At 43.7% G+C, this 22,150-nt stretch overlaps 1 protein-coding gene across 14 annotated transcripts in view; it reads left to right on the top strand.

Moving 5' to 3' along the window:
- Nucleotides 1-22,150, top strand: part of ZNF536 (zinc finger protein 536) — a 410,578-nt gene that overhangs the window by 78,841 nt on the left and 309,587 nt on the right. For 7 of the 14 annotated variants that reach the window (XM_077309501.1, XM_077309489.1, XM_077309491.1 and 4 more), the window contains exon 2: nt 9,048-9,146. The exons of 4 other annotated variants lie outside the window; for them this stretch is intronic. The gene's annotated coding sequence lies outside the window, so the exon portion shown is untranslated. The remainder of the gene's footprint in view (nt 1-9,047; nt 9,147-22,150) is intronic. 3 more of the 14 variants (XM_077309497.1, XM_077309496.1, XM_077309498.1) reach the window with 1 other exon arrangement.

Genomic DNA, 22,150 nt, shown 5'->3' with positions numbered 1-22,150 from the left:
TGAATCGCACCCTGTGGACCTCCACGTTGGAACTGACAGCAGCATGACTGCCGTTCCCTGACAGATAAGGTTTTAGATAAGATTCTTTCAAGGGCAACAGAAAATGGGAAGAACACTGGAAATGTCATGTGTGCAGTGTACTTGTATACATTTAGGAGTTCAGATATGGATTCTGATGTTGGCTCTATTTAACACCTTAACACCACAGACACACATTGTACTTGGCCACAAATTGTGTCCTGTTGGAGGGCCACAGGTGAACTGAGGCCTGGTCTAGAATGAAAGTATGAATTGTTTGGGTAGGGTTTTATTTTTTTTGGGGGGGGGAGGGAGTTTACAGATAAGACATAATGGTCATGTATTCCAGTGGTCCCCAACCTTTTTATCACCGGGAACCACTCACCGGGGACCACTCAACGCCTCTTACTGAGGCCTGGTGGGGGGGTAGTTTACTCCTCTACTCTCAACCACTGCCCTAGCGCTCTCTGATCGCTATGATAATGTTTAAACATCCCTTCAAAATAAGATACAGACACGCCACAACAATGAACATAAGGAACATTTTATTTTCATGGAAATTTTAACTCATGACAATGATAAATCAATGGGAACCCTGAGCTTGTTTCTCTGCAACGAGATAGTTCCATCTGGGAGTGATGGGAGACAATGACACCCAAAGTGTGTTGTAAAGGGCCGGGGGGGATGAAGTAAAGGGCCGGGGGGGGGGAGAGAAGGTGTCCTTCGGGGCCCACCTCCAATTAGTCGAAGGACCACATGTGGTCCGCAGCCCACAGGTTGGGGATCACTAATGTATTCAACTGAAGGTTTGCATGAAAAATGCACATTTTTTCTTTGGATGTAAGTATCAAAGGCAAAATGTGAGAATTAGTTGCCTGCAGGGAGCATCTTTGAATGGAGGCCACTTTTACACTCTGTTGCTATTTTAAAACACCACGAATCTCCCCTAAGGTAATGTGTGAAGCCCAGATAACGATGATAAGTTAAAATCAGAATAGGACTGGGAAACGTCTGTGCTCAGAAAGTTCTCCAAAGCCAAAAATCTGTGTCACCCAGAGAGCATTAAGATCTAGTCAGCAGAATCTGCTCAGGATCTCTGGCCCAAAAGAGATCAGATTGGCCTCATCCATAACCAGAGCCTTTTTGGTCCTAGCGGAAGGTTCTGCCAACCGCGATCAGAGCCCTGCGGGACCTCAGACAGTTCCGCAAGGCTTGTAAGACAGAGGTATTCCGCCAGGCCTATGGTTGAGGCTTAAAAAAAAAAGAAGATCTGTTAGCCTTCCTATCAGAATCCATTGACCAACTCAGATGGACATCTTTATGATTCCCCCCTTCCCCATGATTGGCGAACAGGCAATTCGATTAATTCTTGTTGTAATACTTATGATTTAATGTATTTATTTTAAATCTCTATTTTGTATACAGTTGTATCTATTTTTATCCCATGGTAGTCCACCCTGAGTCTTACAAGGTAGGGTGGGAAAGTAGTGCAACAACAACAATTATAGCCTGTCCTACCTTTCATTCTTCATCCATTCTCAGATCTACTTGGAGCCATCTTTGTTCCGATCTCTGCCAATTTACTGACCTAAATCAACTTTTATTCTAGAGCTACGCCTCTCTCTCTGAGCCTTGTGATTTCAGTTCTGCTATTTGAATCTCGTTGGCATTCTGCTGCTCGGGATTTCCAAAACACCAACCCCTTCAGCTCCCCTGGGAATTTCTGATTCCCCTTCCATGGGTCTGCTCCATAAGGACATACAGTCACACTCCCTAGAAGCTATGTTATCTTTGTCCTTCACTACTGGGAGTATGCTCAGTTATTTGTGATTTATTGTGTTGCCGGTCGAACTGCAGCCACTAATGCTCATCAGCCATTCATTGTTGAATAGTAAGATATCTGTACTTAAAAGCAATGTCAAGTTATTTTATTTGATAAGTACAGATTTAGAACTTTGAAGACATGTACGGTACAATCTTGTGCTACATTTACTTCTGTTGAAACCCCTTGGTTTCAAGGAGCTTAGTTCCTCTGCACTTTTATATACTTTTCCCTAGAGCATTTCACTTTGACTTGCTTTCTTAAGTTGTTGGCTGCGGTGTTCTACAACACATTAGGAACTCTATCATATATTTGCATATGCATTTGCTACTGAATATACACATCCTTCAGTGCACACCTGGAGCATTACATTTGGCAGTCAGATAAGCCCTCATGCGCTCACCCTTTTATCGTAACTGGTGGCAAACATCTCATTTTCCTAGTGGCTGCCGACTTTCCATTCTGGGTTGCCATCTTACTTGATGACACTGTGTGTAATACGTGCTTTGTTACTTGAACGGCAGTGATGTCAGGTTGCAGTTGACCTATGGTAACCCCAAAGGTTTATCAAGGCACAGACATAATTTTCCATTGCTTTCCTCTGCAAAGTGTTTCTTAATGGTCTCCTGTCCAAGTACTGACCCTGCTTAGCTTCCGCAATCTGACGAGATACGTGTATCGCTCATTTGCACATAATGGTCATTTCTTTTAGGATGAAGTGCAAATTCAGTAGCACAGTACTCTTAAGTCAACACAGTAGCTTGGTTTGCATTGCAGTAGATCTGTGAAAGGTTCTGAGGAAGGAACAGAGGCAATGGAGGAGAAGACAGATGCTTGGTACACTAAGGCAGGGGTAGTCAACCTGCTGGCAGAGGCTCATGTGAATTATAGTCCATGGACATCTGGAGGACCACAGGTTGACTACCCCAACACTAAGGTATTAGAAGTACTTTGCAGGCCTGATCAGTACCATGATATATCAATCGACCACTTTTGAAGGTCACCTGCTCTCCCTGTGTACCACCCAACTGGGGTTGATACTTGTTGCCAGACCTGATCAAGACTGTGGGATAATGTCAAGGAACAAGGACACTTGCTCTCCTTGTTTGGTGCACAGCTCCGTTTGACGCTGGTGGCCTCAGCAAATCAGATTTTGGCCATTGCAAGCTCTGCAGTGCTATGATATCTCTTGACAACATGTGTATACCCTTCATCTATCCCAAGAATGTGGGCTTGCTTATATTGATACCCAGATTCTTCAAGGGACATGCTACTCTTGAGCAGTTCACTTGGACCGTTTATGCACTGGAGGTTTCATGCCGGGCTGCAGGCTGGAGTTTTCGTCATGGCAGGTTGCCCCACCTCTTCCTGCACCCACATGGGGGAGCATTGGCCTGGTGCACCTCATCCACCCCCGATTTCTGCTCCTGCACGGGAGCTGAAGTCTTGGTCTGAGCAAGGAATCTTAGCTGACCACCCCTCCGTCACTGAACTGGGTTTGTTTATCCTAATCGGATTAGCGTTCATGCAGCACACAGTGTCACCTTGCGTGGAAATGTATGCTTTCTACGCTGTTGGCATCAAAGGCTTTAGAGTGACATTCGCGCAGGTGAGTGAAACGTCTCTTTGAGCAATTCCAGTGACGCTTGTGTCTCAGTTGAATGTCTAAAGGCAGTCGACACCCCCCCTGCCCCCCCTACACACACACACACACACACACAATTTGTTGAGGAAGTTATGTATTACAGGCCTTAAATCACTCTCAGGTTTAAACCGGAGGGCTTCAGTCAAAGCTATGAACTGGAAAAAGGGGATTGCGAGAGACATTGATGGGCTGATCAATGACACTGACTCTCCAAGCAAATCAACACAAGACTTTTGAAAGCAGGGAATTCTTGCAGCGTTCTGTCGGCTATCAGAATTTATCAAAAGCCTTAGCAAAAGCTGTTCTGAGAATCGTCGTTAGAGTTTTATACGTCGCGGGTGCTTCTATAAAACCTGACTTTAAAAAAAAGGCGGCATTAGAATAACGGCAGAGAAAATATCTAATGTGCGATGCTCCTATAGAGGAAGCTCCTGAGAACCTGTTCAACAAGGCAGAAACTTCCTGCAAAGAAGCTGTTTGATAGTTGGCTGTTTATCACTTGGAATTAAATGCAAATCCATGTTTAACAGTATCAAGTAGGAATAATGTGAATAGACACATTTTTCTTCCCCCCCTAAAAACCCTGCATGTTTGCTTTTGAAAAGAAGGCCCTGAAAAGTCAGTGGGCTTGTAAATATTATCACAAAGTCCATGGGGAATAGTGGCACCTAACAGTGCAATCCTAAGACTACTTACCTGGGAGTAGGCTACACTGAGTACACCTGAGTAGGGCTTTGAGTAGACTGCTTTTAGGATTGCTCCCTTCCTGGGCACAGTTCAGATTATTTATTTATTTACTTATTTGATTGGTAGACTGTGTCCTCCTTGCAAGAGTAGCTAGCAGTTACATATGCAGAGTGCAATCCTAGCCAGATCAGTATCACAAGTGCTTTTGAATGGAAGGCATTTCACAATTAAGCAAACTGCACATTTAAGCCAATTACACATACGATTTCTAGCAGTGGTTCAGATCCAGAGCCAGTTGTACACGTTCACGCAAATTCAATAGGCAACGGTTATTTGGACCTACATTTGATTAAAATAATGCATCTGCTTTCGTGGAGAAGGACCCCATAGATTTGATTTGGAAGCAGAAATGAAGTGGTATCATACAATATGCTGATATAGGCATCGTGCGTAATAAAAGCTGCCAGAGGGGGGGGCTGGCTGGATGGGGAAGGGGCGTGGTGAATGCTCCTTTGAGGGTGGATGTAGTGCCACCTGTGCTCAAGGAGGCAGTGATCAGACCCTCCCTAAGCCCTACCATGTTGGAGACCTTCCAACCAGTCTTCCATTCTTGGGTAAGGTTAGTTCCAGGGGCTCTTGGAAGTGACTGGCTTTCCTGGACCCTTTTCAATCTGGCTTCAGGTTGGGGTTTGGTGGCCTTGGCTGATGACCTCTACAGAGAACCACACAGAGGGTATGTGACCCTGCTATTCTGCTGGATCTCTCCACTGCTTTTGATACTGTTGACTGTAGTATTCTTCTGAGCTGTCTCTTGGCACTGGGACTGGGGAACAACATGTTATGGTGGTCCGAGTCCTATGGGGGGCAGGAGGTCTAGATCTAGTCACAGTAATCGATGCCTTAGTTACATCTAGACTAGACTACTGCAATGCATTGTACTTGGGGCTGCCTTTGAAGAGCGTTTGTAAGCCGCAGATAGTGCAGAACGCTGTGGCTAGGCTGCTGGTCAGAGTGATATGACCATATATGGTCATGTTGACCCCCCTCCACTGGCCAATGATGGGCCTGGAGGGGGTAGGAGAAAGCCTCAAGGTAGACACTTGTGCAGCCATGCTTTCCAAGCATATTCTTCAGAATCGCGTCACCTCTGGGGTTTCTTGGAACCCGAGGAATGTTTCAGGGGTTTCTCAATGGTAAAAAAGGTGAGAAAGGCTGGGTTAGGGTGTGATATCAGCATCTGTTTACCTAGGCCAGGGGTAGTCAACCTGTGGTCCTCCAGATCTTCATGGACTACAATTCCCACGAGCCCTTGCCAGCGTTTGCTGGCAGGGACTCATGGGAATTGTAGTCCTTGAACATCTAGAGGACCACAGGTTGACTACCCCTGACCTTGGCTAAAGCTAAGGTTCATATGTGCCTAAAGTGCCTGGCTTGTTAGAATATTTCTGGGACCAGCGACTGCAATAGGAATTATGGAAACTGGTTTTTAGTATGGATCTCTCTTATTTTATATCCATTTGGATTCAGTCTGTTCTATAGACTGATGTTAGCCGCCCCGAGACCTCTTTGGAGAGGGGCGGCCTAAAAATCTCAACCTAAACAAAATAAATAAAATTTTCGAAGTGAGAAGGGATTCAGTGCCCATTGGATTAAGCCGTAGAGCTATTTTCCGTTTACCGTGTCGTGGCCGCCGTGTTTAGTATCGTGTGCTTTCCCAGTGGATTGGAATATCTCGTGATGAGCAAATTACATCAACTCTCTTCCGTCTCCAAAGAGTTCGCAAACGTTAAAGAAAGATCAGTGATATTCTGAGATGAATATAACAAAGGATCGCTCAGCTGGCGGGGGGGGGGGGAGAGGTTTAGGAAAAACCATGAGCAACAGGCGCTAACATCTACATTGTTGCTGAACATTCAAACAATTCTGGAAGGAGAGTGAGATCAAAACGGCCTGTATCAAAGGGGAAGAAAACTTAAAGGAAATAAAGAAGCCTAAGAAAACTTTGTAATTGTCAGCCAAGGGGGTGCGTTTAAGACTTGAAGCTTGTACCATCAGGAAGCACAGGAGTCATTTTCACCGTGGTGGGGAGTCAATAGGGGATGCCCCTTGTGGGATCTTTGTTTGTAAACTTTTTTTTTTTAACAATGGTCTGTAGTCAGGTGGAGCGGCAGGTCACAGCGAGCTAGAGAACAGAGAATTCGGAGCTCACTGCAAAGTGCGTTCCTCTAAACCAGCCTTTTCCAAATCGTCGGTTGCCTCATTTTGCAATTTACAGGCATAAAGGAAACTTCAGGCTGCAGAGAAGTGCTGGTTAAAAAATAGAGGCCATTTAATCCCCTGTTTTTATTGGTTTATCTTTTGTAAATCGCCCCGGGCCTGATTCCCTGGGGAGGAGGAATAGACATTTTCAAAATAAAATAAAATACAAGTTGAATATTTTCAGCAGCCATGATTTCATCCCTCAGTTTGGTATTCCTGGACAAGGCCAGAATGGATAACAAGGAGAGTTGTGGTTGCCATAAAAGGAGAAGGTGCCTTTATTTAGTTGAAATAAGGAAATCAAACAAGAGCACAAACAAGTTACCATCCTCTCTGCCTTCCTAGCTCATATAGCAGTGACTACGTCTTTCATCTTTTCCTGTCTGCTCCGCGCATGCAGCAATATAGGAAGAAGAAGAAGAGTTGGTTCTTATATGCTGCTTTTCTCTACCCGAAGGAGGCTCAAAGTGGCTTACAGTTGCCTTCCCTTTCCTCTCCCCACAACAGACACCCTGTGAGGTGGGTGAGGCTGAGAGAGGCTTCTGTTTGGTCAGAACAGCTTTCTCAGTGTTGTGGTGAGCCCAAGGTCACCCAGCTGGCTGCATGTGGGGGAAAGCAGAATCGAACCCGGCTTGCCAGATTAGAAGTCTGCACTCCTAACCACTACACCAAACTGGCTCAATAGGGAGCACCAACCTATTAGTACTTGCAGAGCATAAAAGCCCTGCATGGGTGTGTTACACAGTCCCTAAGATACTTTTTTGCCCTCATGATGGCTTTCCTAGTGAACATCACGTGGAGATGGTGTATCCTTGGTCTGAGTCAAAAGCACTGTACTCATGGTCGCATGGATTGGTAAGGATTGGCACCAAAATGGGATTCAGGGAAACCCTCGTATTGAAATTTCAAAAATGCTAAGCCAAAACCTGCTTTATTGTTGTGTGTCATCAGCCTAGCCAGAAATGAAGAGGAGCTCAGAAGAAAGGAGATAATTCACTTGGAGCCTTGGCAAGACGAAACCTGGCCTCGTGCCATTCACAAAAAAGCCTTGCAGGAATTGGAGGCGAGATCCTTTCCAGAAAGTCGGCATTTTGACCTTTTTTGTAATAAGAATGTGTGTAAGTCGAGACCAGCTGGAAGGTTATGGGCACAATTTCATCTCATCTTTTCTCTAATAGGTATCCCCCTACTTTGCCCCTGTGTCAGTAAGACAGCTCCAAACAACAAGGATTTTTAATTCACCGCCTCATTTTCTTTTCTCTCTTCGTTAGTATTGATAGTGGGGAAACATAGCAAATAGCTTTTGCTAGCTTCGGAAACTAAACAATAAACAACATAGTGGGCGGGAAGGGGAAGGGCCCCAGGTGGGCATGTCCACAACTCTGCTTCCCAACCATATTCTGCACAATCGTGCCACTTCTAGGGTTTCTCGAAGCCTGAATAATGTTTCAGGGATTTGTCAATGGTGAAAAAGTTGGGAAAGGCTGGTGCAATGTATTTATTTGCTGTATCGAAGTTCATTTTATGCGCACACACTTTCTGGCAGTTTCTAGAGATGCCTAATGGTGAGAAACTGCTCACAAGCCTGTGGGGGGAAAATTACAGTTTAGCTAATGATCTCATGCTTTGTATCCGTTTTATATCTTGTGCTGTCCTTCAACTGTTGAGCTTCTAATTTACAACTTTCAGTAACTCAGTCCTATGGCCTTTTTGGAGCAAGAATTGAAACATCTGCTTAGTTCTTGTTAAAAATAGGGGATTCTTCTTGCAGAGCACTGTTGTATGTATGACCGTCTTTCGAGTGTAAATGGCTGGGATTATTGACTGTTTAAGCCGTCTGCTTCATAATAAGTTGTTTGCCGCCTTTTGTGCGCTGGGGTCCCAAGGTTATGGCGAACCTATAGAAAACCAGTAGCCTAACAAATCACCTGTCTAACTTAATGTTGGGTATGACAAGATGACATGGGAACCACTAGAAGAGCACAATGAAATGACTTGACTTCGGCCTTTGTAGAGATTTGATAAAATGATTTTTATTTTTGGTGGAAAAGTTAATTTGCCACAAGGCTGGAAAGTGTCCGTTTCAGTGTGTATCACACCCTTACTGCAAAGAAAGAACGGTGGGATTTCCCCCCCCCCGGATTTTGTTTGTTTGTATTTGTTGCTCTTGCTTTCTTATGCAGAATTCTTAAATTTCCTAGCATCAGAAAAGTGGTAGATCAGCTCTGATATCTGGCACTGTTATCTCCTTGAGATAGAGTTGATCAGCTGAGCCCAACTGTGAAGGGCTACTTATTTATGTAATAGAATTCCGAGAAAGAAAAAGTTGTAAGCATCAAATAAGTGGATTTCTGGTCTGTTCCCCCTCCCTTGCCCCCCGTGCTTCTTTGCTTTCATTGCAGAAGCAAGATCTGAAATAAACCCCACCTTCCTTGACATGGCCCAGGGAATTCTTCCTGCCGTCCCCAATTAATGTATCTCAAACAGGATGTTAAGTCTCACATGAGTAGCAGATCCAGAAATTCTGCATAGTTCTCTGAACAGACTTCATAGAATATTGCAGTGTCAAATAGAATTGACTTGGATTAATCCCGGTGACTTTGTTGTTTCTCACAGCCATTGTTTTTGCAGTTCCTGATCTTCACTACTTACCCCCCGAGTCTTTGAGAAGATCACATATCCAGAAGAAAGAGCTGTTGATGCTGATCTAGCCTGGTAAGAGCCAGAATTCTTTTAATATTGTCCTCTTTTACAAATACACTGGATCTCATTCAATCCATGGCAGTACTTTCTTCTTGTATGGGAAGCTTTCCCATAATGCAAGAGGCTCTTGCAGCTGTAGAGAAACCTCTTGCGTTGAGTAAGGCCAAAGAGTAATGTCTCTGGTAGACATCATCCAATCCAATATCTGCAGATTGGTCTGGCACATCTCATGGTGATGGTGGCACTTTCCGTGGTGGAAAGTGCCACCAAGTCACAGCTGACTAATGGTTGTCCCTAAGGTTTTCCAGATGAAAGACATTTAGAGGTGGTATGCTATTCCCTGCCTCCACATCGTGCTCTTGGTATTCCTTGGAGGTCTCCCATCCACATACTAGCTAGGGTTCACCCAGCTTTGCTTCTGAGATCTGACGAGATCAGGCTAGCCTGGGCTATTCTGATCAGAGAAAATCCATCTCATAGACCTATTTTATAGGTGGAAAACTTGCACAATCCATCTATACAATGTTAAAATGTTATGGTCTTTCTAGTTTCCAATTCAAAATCCAATTCGATTCATGCACGCTTGAAAACAGGCGAATGTTTTTGATAAATGCATCTCATGGTCACGGTTGGCATGACTTTTCTACAGTGGAACTGGTCCTTGAGCATGTTCTTCTGCCAGAAATGCGTTACGGGTTTGGACTTGCATTTGCCATACCAGAAGTTGAGTGGTGTGTGTATGTTTGTGCATGTGATGTTCTTCTATTTCAGTGGTACATTTTTAGCATCGCTTTTAGAAGTGCTCGGATAATAATGCCCTTGGTTCTCCTGGATTTTCATGGGTCTTCTAGCATCGTGGGGAATGTAGTTTCTGTATGCTAAGAGGCACCTTGGACCTCGGTGTTGGGGATTGGAACCACAGCTGCTACTTTCCATGGAACCATCCAAGGGAGGAATCAACTGGAAGCCCAAAGTTCAGGCTATCAGCTCTTTTAAGATCTGGAATATTACTGGACTTCTTGAATCTCTGAGTATCTCTGCCAAGAGCCACGTCAGATCTTGGAGTAGGTTATGACCTGAGCAGCAGAGAATGGGGCTTACCCCTCTCTGGTAATCATTCAGGAAATACTCGATTGAAGGCTCAGAGTGTTTTTTAGCCACATTTCCCTTGATTTTGGGGAGGTTCTATACCTGGGTACACTAGGACATGGTTGGCACCCAGGGGCTAAATGTAATGAATTCATTTTAGTGCCTGAACTGAGCATGAATTGCAAGCCTAATTAATAAAAAACTAATAATTACAGAGAAGAAGCAGTACGTTTTGCCCATCTTTAGTATTGTGCATTTGAAAGCATTTCAGATAGTGGCTCAGGGTTTTTTCCCCCCCACCTAGAGTCATTCTGGGATTATTATAGTATGAGGTCAAAATAGTATTCTAACTGTGGCTTGCAGTCCATAACGAACATGTAAATAATATGTAAATCCGGTTAATTATAAACAACCTAAATATGCAGATGAGCCACAGACCTCATGTTTTGAGTTGTCCATCTTCAGCAGCGATTTAAAAAAAATTCAGAGTGTACCTAGGAAAGGTTTTCTCTGTTGTGCAAAGGATGTGCTACCTGAAACTAGATCTTTTGTGTACAGAGAACATAGCCAGGTTGATTGAATCAGATGCCACAAATCAACATATAATATTCAGATTCCCGGCATCTCCCATTTGATGCAGATGAAGGGCTTAAACACATCAACATAAAACTGCCTTCATTTCTAATTAGCAAAGCCTACCTTCTCTTTTGACCATGTTCCTTAGAGGTCATCCCGTAAACCATTGAAACTGATAGCGATATTAGGTGCCAAGAAATTAATTTCACACTGTATACGTGATTAAAGAAAAAAAACACACACACACACACAAAACCTGCAACTTTATCACGTTTCAGAACTGCTTACTTTTTGATTTTTGTGGATATTCACGGAGGATTACTTTTATTTGGGGTGTTTCCCCCTCCCCCCTTTCACAACAGTTATATTAGAAATTTGCTGTTTTATTCTTACCTTCTTAGTAAAAATCCTTTTATCACACAATGGGTAATTTATATCCATTACCAACCCTTTCAATCCTTTTCAGTGGGGCTGTCACTGCCTTTGGCATAGTAATGATTAATGTGATCTAATAATAGTGTGCCATTATATTACCTTAGTAAAACATGTACCAACAGCCTATTCAGATCTACCAAATTCATAGCTTCCTATAATATTTTTGTTGAAAGACAGGATTACTATTTTTCAAAGCTGAATTTTTTTTCTCCCCAGTTAACATATTTAATGAAATTCGCCATTCTTTGCCATAGCAATCCCTTTGGGGAGGGGGGGTATGCATTTTGCCTCCATGGGGGAAGGCTGTATCATTGTGGATTAGGCAAATTCTTGAGCATACGCACCAAAAACACACACTCACACACAAAGGAATATACCAGTTATCCCATTTTCCCCTCCATTGAGGCATCCTTGGAAAATAAATGTTAATTTTTTTTTCATCGGGTAAATATTTAGAGCTGAAATATTACCTTTATTTCTCTTTTCTTATTACATCGCTGAAAGAGAAGTGATTCTATTGAGTTGTTGAATGGACGTTTCAAAATATAAAGAATATAAGTGGGACACTCATAAGGACTTGTGGGGAATCATCATTTTCTGCTATATTTCCCTCCTCAAATCCTCTTTCCCTTCTTTGGCTGCCTCCTATGTCCCTCCCCTTTTCTCCTTCCCACCCACTAGCCAATCTACCTTCATCTGCCCTATGTCTTCAGCTGTTCCTCCTTTCAGCTGTTTCTTACACCTGACAACCCCTCTCCCAGGGAAAGTCTAGCCAGGCTGTGTGGTGGCTGTGGTCAGGTCAAGCTGGGCTCGCCTGTGTAGTGACTGCCACTGCTGGGCCAGATTCAATTGTGTGGGCGGCGTGGTTTTGGTAGTTGCCATTGGGCCTGTCTTATGGAGGCCCAAATCAGGACATGTGACAGTGGGAAGGGGGTCCTTTTCCAAGGCTGTTTTGGCATCTCAGTCTGCCCCTGTTCTCCATCATGGCCTTGCTTTACAAAAACCAAGGCTTGGAAGGCATGGTAATATTGGAACGGTTACCTAGCAACCCCCCACAGGCATTGGGAATTTGTTGGGAATTCTTCTTTAAAGCGACAGGCATTGTTTCTGTTACATTGGGGAGTCTTAACCTCCCATTGCATTCTTCTAAAACACTTCTTTTAAGATTAATACCCCCCCTGCAACCTTGGTAACTATCTCAGGTTTGTGGAGGGATTCCCCTGGTCTATCCCTAGCTCTGTTTTGTGTCTGTATCGATCATGTCCTCCACATTGCAGGTCAGAAATACATAGTGTGAGATTTTTCTTCGGGATTCCATGACTCCTGTGAACTCAGGAGGTATTTAGGGATGTTAAGAATGTGAATAAATCAGAACCTTATAGTTGAGGGAAATGAACCAGCTCTAGAAAACCTGGGTGTGTTGTTAAAGGCTAGATTTACAGTGCTGCCTTATGCAATGTTGCATCCTTCTAGAATATTGTGCAACTCAGAACGTTGTTCAAGATTGTTTTGCTGGTTAGCAAAGGGGATACCTGAGTGATGGGATGGGCTGAATGCATTTCATCCAGAACCAGCAACACTTAACTGTAAACAGAAATTGGGTGGGAGAGTAAAATGGGATGGAGAAAGGCTAATATAGAGGCATTACCAATGTTAGCTGATCCTCTTCTGTTCTTTTTCAACGGCAATCTCAACTTTGTGTGAATAGGCAGAGTGCTTTTTAAAGGAAATTTTATTTCCTTCGGTGAGCATAGCGACTAATCACTTTAAACCCATTGGGGAGTAAAACGGCAAAGATCAAATGTATCTTTTAAAAAACAGCTCCACAAAAATATACCACACCTCAGCTTTTAAATTTTCGAATGGCCAGACTTGTTCCTTATTTCAGCCACAGCGATATTTTTGACACTAGCCATCAAGCGGTTGCTATGTGATATATCAACTGTGGTGTTTGTGAATTTTTTTGCTACAGAATAAACCCACCAAATATGGCTTCTGACTGGTTTAGCATTCTTGCTCAGTTTATTTTTTCAGAACGGAAACAATGATAATTTGAATTGTAGGCAGAGAACATTGGCCATGCAGGCTAAAGCAGATGAATCCTAATTTACTGGATTGCATTTCAAACGTTTAAGAAATATATACATCCGCGTGCAAAAAGAAATGTGCTGTTTTGAAAATTACGACTTTCTGTCCTAAAGGCCATTTTGTATACCATAATAATCACCGATCACTGTGCATTTGGGGAGTGAGTGGTGGAAGGGGGGAATTTTCTAAAGGACATGTAAAAAAGGTTCTTGCCACCAGCTGGACTAAGGTCCCTTGTCACCTGTTCTCTCCTTCAGTCAAAACTCAACTTTTAATTCAAGAGAGCTGTCTTAAGTTCCTACATCTGTAGAGATTCACTCATCGGAATGGCTCTTGTGCTGAACTCTTCTGGGAAGGAATGCCCTTCATGAATAGAGAGTCCCTGTTGCATAGTGTTACCTTGTTAAAGAAGCTTCTGGATCAATTTAGGTATAATTGCACATATCAACCGGCGCACAGACAATGACAGTTTTCTTAATGGGAGGTTTCAGCAGTGGATATTAGGTGTCTACCTTGAGCAGATCCATTCTGAAGCAGATCCAAAAATATTATGTCTAGTCTGAAATGGATGCCCTTTGACACAACACAGTGGTGTGCTTTTGGGAAATGGGATTCTCATGATGTTTGCGCTGCTCACTGGGGGCAAGGAAAGGAGTCAAGTGATCAAGTTCTCTAAGTCAGGGGTAGTCAACCTGTGGTCCTCCAGATATCCATGGACTATAATTCCCATGAGCCCCTGCCAGCGTTTGCTGGCAGGGGCTCATGGGAATTGTAGTCCATGAACATCTGGAGGACCCCAGGTTGACTACCCTTGCTCTAGGTCCATTGAGAAATCCCTGAAACATTCTCCAGGCTTCAAGAAACCCCAGAAGTGGCACGATCATGCAGAATATGGTTGGGAAGCAGAGCTCCGGACATGCCCACTTTAGGCCCCTCCCCTTCCCATCCTCTCCAGGCCCATCATTGGCTATTGGGGTGGCGGGACCAGTTGACATGACCATGTATGGTCATATCAGCCTATAAATTAATTAACTCCTACCCATTTGGGAAACGCTTCCTGGGCTGTCAAGCAATCCCAGGTTTCATGAAAAGACTAACAAAATATGTGGCAGGCTATGTATGGACTTTAGTGAGCTCACTTCAGGAGTCCAGTAGCGCCTTAAAGACTAACAAAAGATGTGTCAGGATTTGAGCTTAAAGTTCGCCTTTAATGTGCTACTGGATTCGTGCTCTTTTCTACTGCTGGAGAATCAGGCTGTTGCAAAATGTGGAATACATAGAAATTTTGCAAATTTTGAACACTTATGCGATTGGTAGAATTAAACGCCAACAGCTAATTTAAATAAGGAACATCTGTATGTTCCTATTTGGGATTTAGCTTTTTAAAATGAGTGTGCATATTTTTGTACCGCCCACATTGAGTGACAAGCAAAAAAAGAAAGTGTGCACTGTATTATAGTCGAAACAGGAATTCGTGTGGAAATAATAGAACGGTTTTAAAATAGGAGTGTGCATTCAGATTTTCCTGAGCTGAAAATATATCCCCCAAACACCTTTAAATACCAAGACTGAATTGTCTAAAATAGCGGTCCCCAACCTTCTTGTAGTCGGGGACCGCCTCCGAGGGTGGGAGAGAGCCGGCGGCTCGGCCACAGCAGCTGCACGTAAACGCGCACGCGCAGTTGCCGCACATTTTCGCCACTAGGTGGTGCTAACGCGCATGTGCAGAACAGCCACACGTGCGCGTTTTCGCCAGCAGGGGCGCAAACACGCATGCGCGGCGGCTCCAGCGGCCGCGCCTGCCTCTTCCCCCCCTCTCGCTGCGGGGGGAGGGGAAGGCAGGTGCGGCCGCTGGCGGCCCGGTACCATGGCCTTAACGGCCCGGTACCGGGCCGCAGACCGGGGGTTGGAGACCTCTGGTCTAAAAAAACAAAAACAAAACAAAAACGGTCTACCCATACCAATATTGGGATCTGGGATTTTTCTGTAATCCTAAATTTTGGGGGAGGGTCCAGTAGAACCGAACTGAAAAATACCGGATAAAAAAATTGCACACCCCTATTTCAAACCAGTGGGAGTAGACTGTTGAAAGACACAGTGAGAAGATGAAGAGTTTGGTGCAGAGCTCTGTCAATCCCTAAAATAACAAGGCCATTTTTTTCTTGACCGCTGCTCACTGTGCTTGAGAATAATCCAATTTGGAACAATTTATTCTGAACAGGTATGGCAAAAAAAAATAGGTGATCTATCATTACGGAGTGTTGGAAAATGCATTAATTTTTTATGAGTGAGTTATGAAGATGTACAACTTGGTCAGGACTTAGGATAAACATAATATTCCTTAATTAATCCATTATGGTATGGGACATATATGCCACTTTTTATTGCTTTAAAAATGAAAGATGTTTTTGAAAAAGGAAATTGCTACTTCTCAAACTAAAAGGCTTTTTTCCTAAATCATAAAAATTGTATTGTCTCCTTGCCCAATAGTATTAATGAGACAAGCATGTAAATCCAGTGCCGAATATCCACATAAAGGGCCGTCTTCCTCCTGTTTGAAAAATTGAATCTCGTCTTTCGTCTAAACTTCTAAATTGATTTAGGGATGAAATTGAATCAGATCTGCCAAACAAAATGCAAGGCCTGAAACGAACAGGTCAGGTTAGTTTCCTTTTCAGGCAGGAGAACCTCCAGGGTCTTCCCAAACTACCCATGAAGGCCCTGCATGACCTGGTAAAAAATAGACTGCAAATATAATTCAGTACGCGAAAGCAGCAGTTTGATTTATTACGTTTTAAATACCTTTGTTAAGGCATTGTCCTCTTGGTACGCCATTAACCTGCCTTCTCGTTTTCCGGTGGGAAGAGATTACGTTGTAAGGAACCTGCTTATGTCAAGTCTCACCTTGGTATATCCAGCTCAGAACGGTTTATTGCCAGGGACTGAAGCAAAATGGTGCCTTTCCTAGCAGGTGCTACCTGAGATCTTTTAACTGAAGACGCTGATTTTTGGATCTGGGACTTTTTGTGGTAAAAAAAAACATATGCTCTGCCTCTGAGTCGTGATACTTTCCTTGTCGAAGGGTACCTCATAGGTTCCATACATGTGGTACAGTGGAAAACCCACTGCTAGACCAATGGGACCCTGCCAACTACCATCCCATTTCGTATCTAGTATTTTTGGGAAAGGTAGTTGAGTGGGCCACCGCAGACCAACTTCAACTGTACCTAGAAGAATGATCCTGGATGCCTTTTGGTTCCTTGTTCCTTTAAAGGTCAGCACTAACACCTTGCATTGAACCCGGAAACTAGTTCATCAGCCGGTGAAAGGGCTTCAGAACAGGGGGGACATGGTTGCTTTGGCTAGCCCAAGGTAACAAGTGGGTGCCGTTAGAGAAGAAAGCAGAGGGCTGCATTTCATGTGATTGTCTTAGTTGCATGAAACTTCTTTAGAAGTTAAAGAATCCCTGTCTTCCAAATGAATAGCTGTCAGAATAAACTACACTCTGCTGTGTTGGGGTATCTCTGAATGGTGGGAACCTGATTTTCTGAAGTGGACTGGATGTCGATCATTTGATATGGCAATAACCGTTAAGGGTCAGGATTCGTAATATCGTGCTTTCAGATCTTGCCATCTAAAACTTGCAGAGTCGGTTTTCTCTGTCCCGGTGTAGCGGAGTAGCATCAGAGAAATGCCACTTCGACATTAAGTCCTGAATCCGTTATGACGATCGAGATTTTATAACTTTAGGGTATTTTGCTAATTTCCTTGAATTTGATCAGCTCTAATAGGATCTAGCTTTTGCTCCAGTGCATTAAAATAAGAATGGACTTAAAGGCGATACAAAGCCAAATGTCATTAGTGAAAGAGAATCGAATTAAAGAGGGTTTTTAAATTTTTCATTGAACACATAAAAGCCAACAGGAATCTGCAAATAATAAAAAAAAGGAAATGCAAAGAAATGTATTTCTTACCCCCGTCCCCCCGTCCCCCCCCCCCAGATGTCTCAGCGTTAGGGGAATAAGCATTCCTTTCCTCCGTGTGTCAGTGTCACCAGGTTGTTATTCCTTTGGCTTCGTTGCAGAATAGAATGCGCTGTGGCGCATTATCCTCGGATTGCCGAGGCTACAAATACTGATTGCCGTTTGAGCTTGTTATGGAAAAGTATTGCTCTGTGGACTAAGTAAATGACCAACAGTGGACCATAATCTATGAAGCTGAGAGCAAAATTGCCAACTGGAGGTCATTTTTCAAACCAAGGGGCGATAGTTTTCTACTATAAACTGAATATTACAGTCAGTATATGTTTTATTAAACCATTTAGGAAACTTGGGAGCAGTTTCGTTTAAACTTAGTGTTCGATGTGGCTCAGAGAACAGGCCCAGGGTAGCTCGCAAAAGGGCCTTGTTACATTCCCTGTATTACACATGCGGTAATTGCAACGGTTCCAGACATTAATGGCCCAGGGCTGAATCGGCACATGTTCTGCATCCTCAAGTCACCGGGAATTCTCTGTCAAACGTGGTTCCCTCCCACTTTGTTAGCCTTAAATAATTTTAATTTCTGCAGCTTTTTTTTCCAGAGCGGGGGGGGGGGGGGAGAGGCTAAATTGGTGTTTTAAACTTTGACTGACGCATGCTAGTATTTAAGAGAATGAGAGAACTCCGGTATGTATTATCGGCGAGTTTTAAGTGCAAATAAACAGGGGCATGTGAAATACCAGGCAATGGTGAAGGATATTAACACAGGGCGACCATAATGAACAGTCAAGGGATGGGGATTATTACTCAGAAGAGACACTGAAAATAATCTGCCCTTGAGAAATTTCAAGTTGCAGATGACCTACAGTGACCTCATAGGGGTTTCAAAGCAAGAGACGTTCATTGGATTGCTACCAAAGTCTACCTCTGCCTAGTAATCCTGGGCTTCATTGCTAGTCTTATATTGATTCTCGAGGGCTTCCCTGGAAAACTTGTGGCTTAAACCTGGATCCTAGCCTAGAATTAACCCAAGCAACTAGAACTTGCTTCAGATACAAGCAAATCTCTATCTACATTATTAGGATACAGTGTCAGGTTTTTCGATGGGGCAGGTTCCTCTTTGGAGCTTGAAATTAGTTGTTCAACTGAGATGACTGCTCCAAGTTACAGCAGCAGAAATCAGGTGTACACATGCTTCAGCTATGCCTTGGTCTGGTTTGGATTTTGCCTTAAGTTGTGATCCCATGCACCCACCAACATATTCCTGGATGTCCCCTTTTCATCATCCACCAGCAGCTCTCCCTCAAAGGAATGAGCCAATCCTGGCTTTTCTTCACCTCTTTGAAGCAGGAAGTATTTCAGAAGAGGCATCATCTTCAGACCTGTAGGGGGTACCCATTCAGAAATAGTTACCTCTATCAACAGGGAGGATACTTGACCTAGAACTTGAATAATTGCTTCCCATGGCAGCTATTATGTCATTGGTTGGGACTCCCATGGTGGCTATTTTGTAGCAGGATCCTAATAGCCTTTCTCAATGTTTCAGTTGTGTCTACTTGGGAGGCCCAGGTTCAAACCAGTCAAGAAGCCTTCAGAATGCCTCTATCTGCAGACACCACTGACCGAAATCTTTGATCGCCAACCAGAATGTCCTATCTTAGATCTTTTGGAATACATCTGACAATGTGGTATCAGATATCTCAGCTACAGAGCTTGGGCCACCTAAGAGACAAGAACCCGCCACATGTCCTCCATTTCTGCCGACCACGCTGGCGTCTCCCGGCGAGAGAGGGGAAAAAAAGTTAGCAATTTTAAATAAAATTAATATCCGCTCCTGTTTTCTGTGGGGAGTTCTTTCCACAACTGCAACTTTCATGGCTTCCTGGTTGCAAAATGGCATCACGGGTCATTTGAATTTGGCAAACTGAGCTTGTCTGAGGATTAGAAGGGGAGGTGGCAGGATGGATGGGGTGTCAGCATCACTCATTCCCTTTTGTAAATCATTTTTTTCCGGTTCCAATTATCAGGGAAGCCGAGCCAAACCTTCATCTTTTCCCCTCTATAAGTTTCCTACTTACCACGCTTCAAGATGAGGATATTTCTGAAATTGTCAATTGAGTTTATTTAGGAGGCTGATTTGGAAATCTGAATTGTGGAAAGAGAGAAATGGGTGTCAATTACACGTGCACACCATATAATTGAGGAGGTGTAATTCCGAAAGCCATTTCCCTCCAACGCGGGCCAGTCAGAGCTGAATTCTAGGACACAGTGCAGAGCTACAATGGGCTCACTGGCATTGTGATTATATTGTGAATATCCTTTTTTTCCCTCCTCTCCCCCCCTCCTCCCTCTCCTTGGTGCAGAGAATACATAGCATCACTTGCCTCTTTAAATTTGATTACAGTGTCTGACACCTTCTGTGTCAAAAGCTGAGCTTATTCAGAGTGGAAGAAAAGGTAGAAATGGAATTCATATGTACTTCTGTCTGCCAATGGGATCTTCACCCCCTCCCCACTCTGTACGCTGAGCCATTGTGACTCTCAACACCAGTAGCGTTTCCAGAGGAGAAATGAAAGCCGGAGCTCCCATCTCAGGCTCTAGCATTGGTAAGCAGTGCCATCTTGAGTTGGGGAAAATAGGCACTGGCCGGACAATGCGCGTATAGAACATACCTGAACTTCTTGGATGGTGTAGACCAGGGGTAGTCAACCTGTGGTCCTCCAGGTGTCCATGGACAAATACTGGTGGGGGCTCGTGGGAATTGTAGTCCATGGACATCTGGAGGACCACAGGTTGATTACTCCTGGTGTAGACAATGGCTGGAGAGAAGTAATGGTTTTCTCCTCTTTGGGGCTCTTGATTGGACTAGGAGGAAAGATCAGCTCATCCAACCAGGGCAGTGTAGAGCTGTGTTGCTTCTGAAGGCTGGGTGGGTGGTGGTGGTGGTCTTGGTCAATCATTTTTAGCCTAAGACCTTTTCACTAAATTGAGAGCCGGCTTGGTGCCGTGGTTATGAGCAGCTGATGCTAATCTGGAGAGCTGGGGTTGATTCCCCACTCTTCTAGATGGGAGACCCAGGGCCAGCAACAGTCCTTTCAGAGCTCTCTCAGCCTCACCTACCTCACAGGGTGTCTGTTGTTGGAAGAGGAAGGATTATAAGCCACTGACTCTTTTGAGTAGTCAAAAGCAGGGTACAAAAAAACAGCTCCAGCTCTCTGAATTTCATTGGAGGTCCATGTCCTTACCCAGCCCGTGAACCACTTCTCCTGGACTTGAGGATTAGATTTTAAAGAATTTACATTCTTTATAGTCTGCCTTTCTTACTAAGACTTGAGGCAGATTCCTCAGTGTAATGGAATGCAATCCATAGGATGGGACTTCCAATTAAAAAAAGAATAGGATTGCATAAATTTGAAACCAAGCAGAAACATGACTTGTTAAACAATGCAGAAATGACATTGTAGGATAAATATATGCAGAAACAGTATAAATGACGTGGAATAGGCCACAGTCCGTTCTTTAGAGTATCTCTCCCAAGCATTCCTCCATCATCATCATCATCATCATCATCATCATCATGTGATTTATTGCCCACCACTCCTGAAGCCAGCTCATGGCGGGTTCCAACAGTCCATCATAAAACCCAAATAAAACCCCATTAAAAACAGGACATCCCTCAATAAACAGGAAAACCGCAGATGGCGAAACCTAACCTGACCCTCCTACCAATATCTAGTCATGTGGGCTAGGAGGGGGCCATCAATGTTCCATAACCCAGTGCTAGGAAACAGTAGCACTAGCACTTGAAGGACACCCAAAGGGCACCCAACAGGGGGCAATGTTCTTCCTCACTGCCCTTATTAATATAGCCTTATTAACCTATGTTGGAATGCCCCCCTGAATAATTTAGTTTTGCATTGTTTCCTGAATGTCAGAAGAGTCTGGCTTCATAACCATATCAAGCAGGCCAATCCATTTGGTGGGTCCCCCATAATGTGGAACCTTGTGGTTGTTCCCATACACATCTACTGGAGCATGTATACCTCACTGTTGTTAAGGTATGTGAGTCCATCAGTAGTAGGGTCTTCGATGCCCCAAGCTGGTTGGGTTTCTTGCTGTGTCAGATCGCTTTGAGAGAGTCTGATAAATTCTACAAAGATTTATTCAATTTTAAAGGTGGTATTGGTTGGTCTTAAAGGTGCTATTGGACTCTATTTGTGTTATGCTACTTCAGACCAACACGGCTACCCACTTGAATTCGATAATGTCTGTTAGTGAAAAATGATTGATTTATGGGAGCCTACAGCTCTTATTCCTCCTATCCTGGATGGGCCCAGGGCTAGCCCAGTCTCCTCAAATCTTGCAAGCTAAACAGAATCAGCCCTGGACAGCCCTTGGATGAGAGACTACCAAAGAAGTCCAAGGATGGAATGTAGAGAAAGGCAATGATAAACCACCTCTGTTCATCTCTTGCTTTGAAAATCCTGCTAGTTCCCCATAACTCTTCTGCAACTTGATGTGACTTAGCCACCACCCTTGTTACCAAGGGCGATTTCTGACTTCCTAATTTCCTTATGTGGGGAACTCGGAGATATTCTCACATCCGGAAATCAATCATTTGGAGTGTTTACTGCATGTATCCAGAACCCCTAACAAAGACTTGGCACTGTTGAACCCCTTCCAGAATTTGAGGCCCACCTGTCTTTTCTTTGATTTAGTTCCATATCATCATATTTCGTATTTTAGGAAAACCTAATACAAGGCTTCTCTTTCTTTGTTTACTTCTTGTTTTTTTTAATTATGAATGTCCCGTGGTGTTCTTGGGAACTTTAAATAAATAAAAGTGTT

The sequence above is a fragment of the Paroedura picta genome, chromosome 14 (genome assembly GCF_049243985.1).
Source record: "Paroedura picta isolate Pp20150507F chromosome 14, Ppicta_v3.0, whole genome shotgun sequence".
In the NCBI taxonomy this organism is placed as follows: Eukaryota; Metazoa; Chordata; class Lepidosauria; order Squamata; family Gekkonidae; genus Paroedura; species Paroedura picta.
The sequence above is the reverse complement of the archived record's forward strand: the minus strand, read 5'-3'. Positions and strand labels throughout refer to the sequence as shown.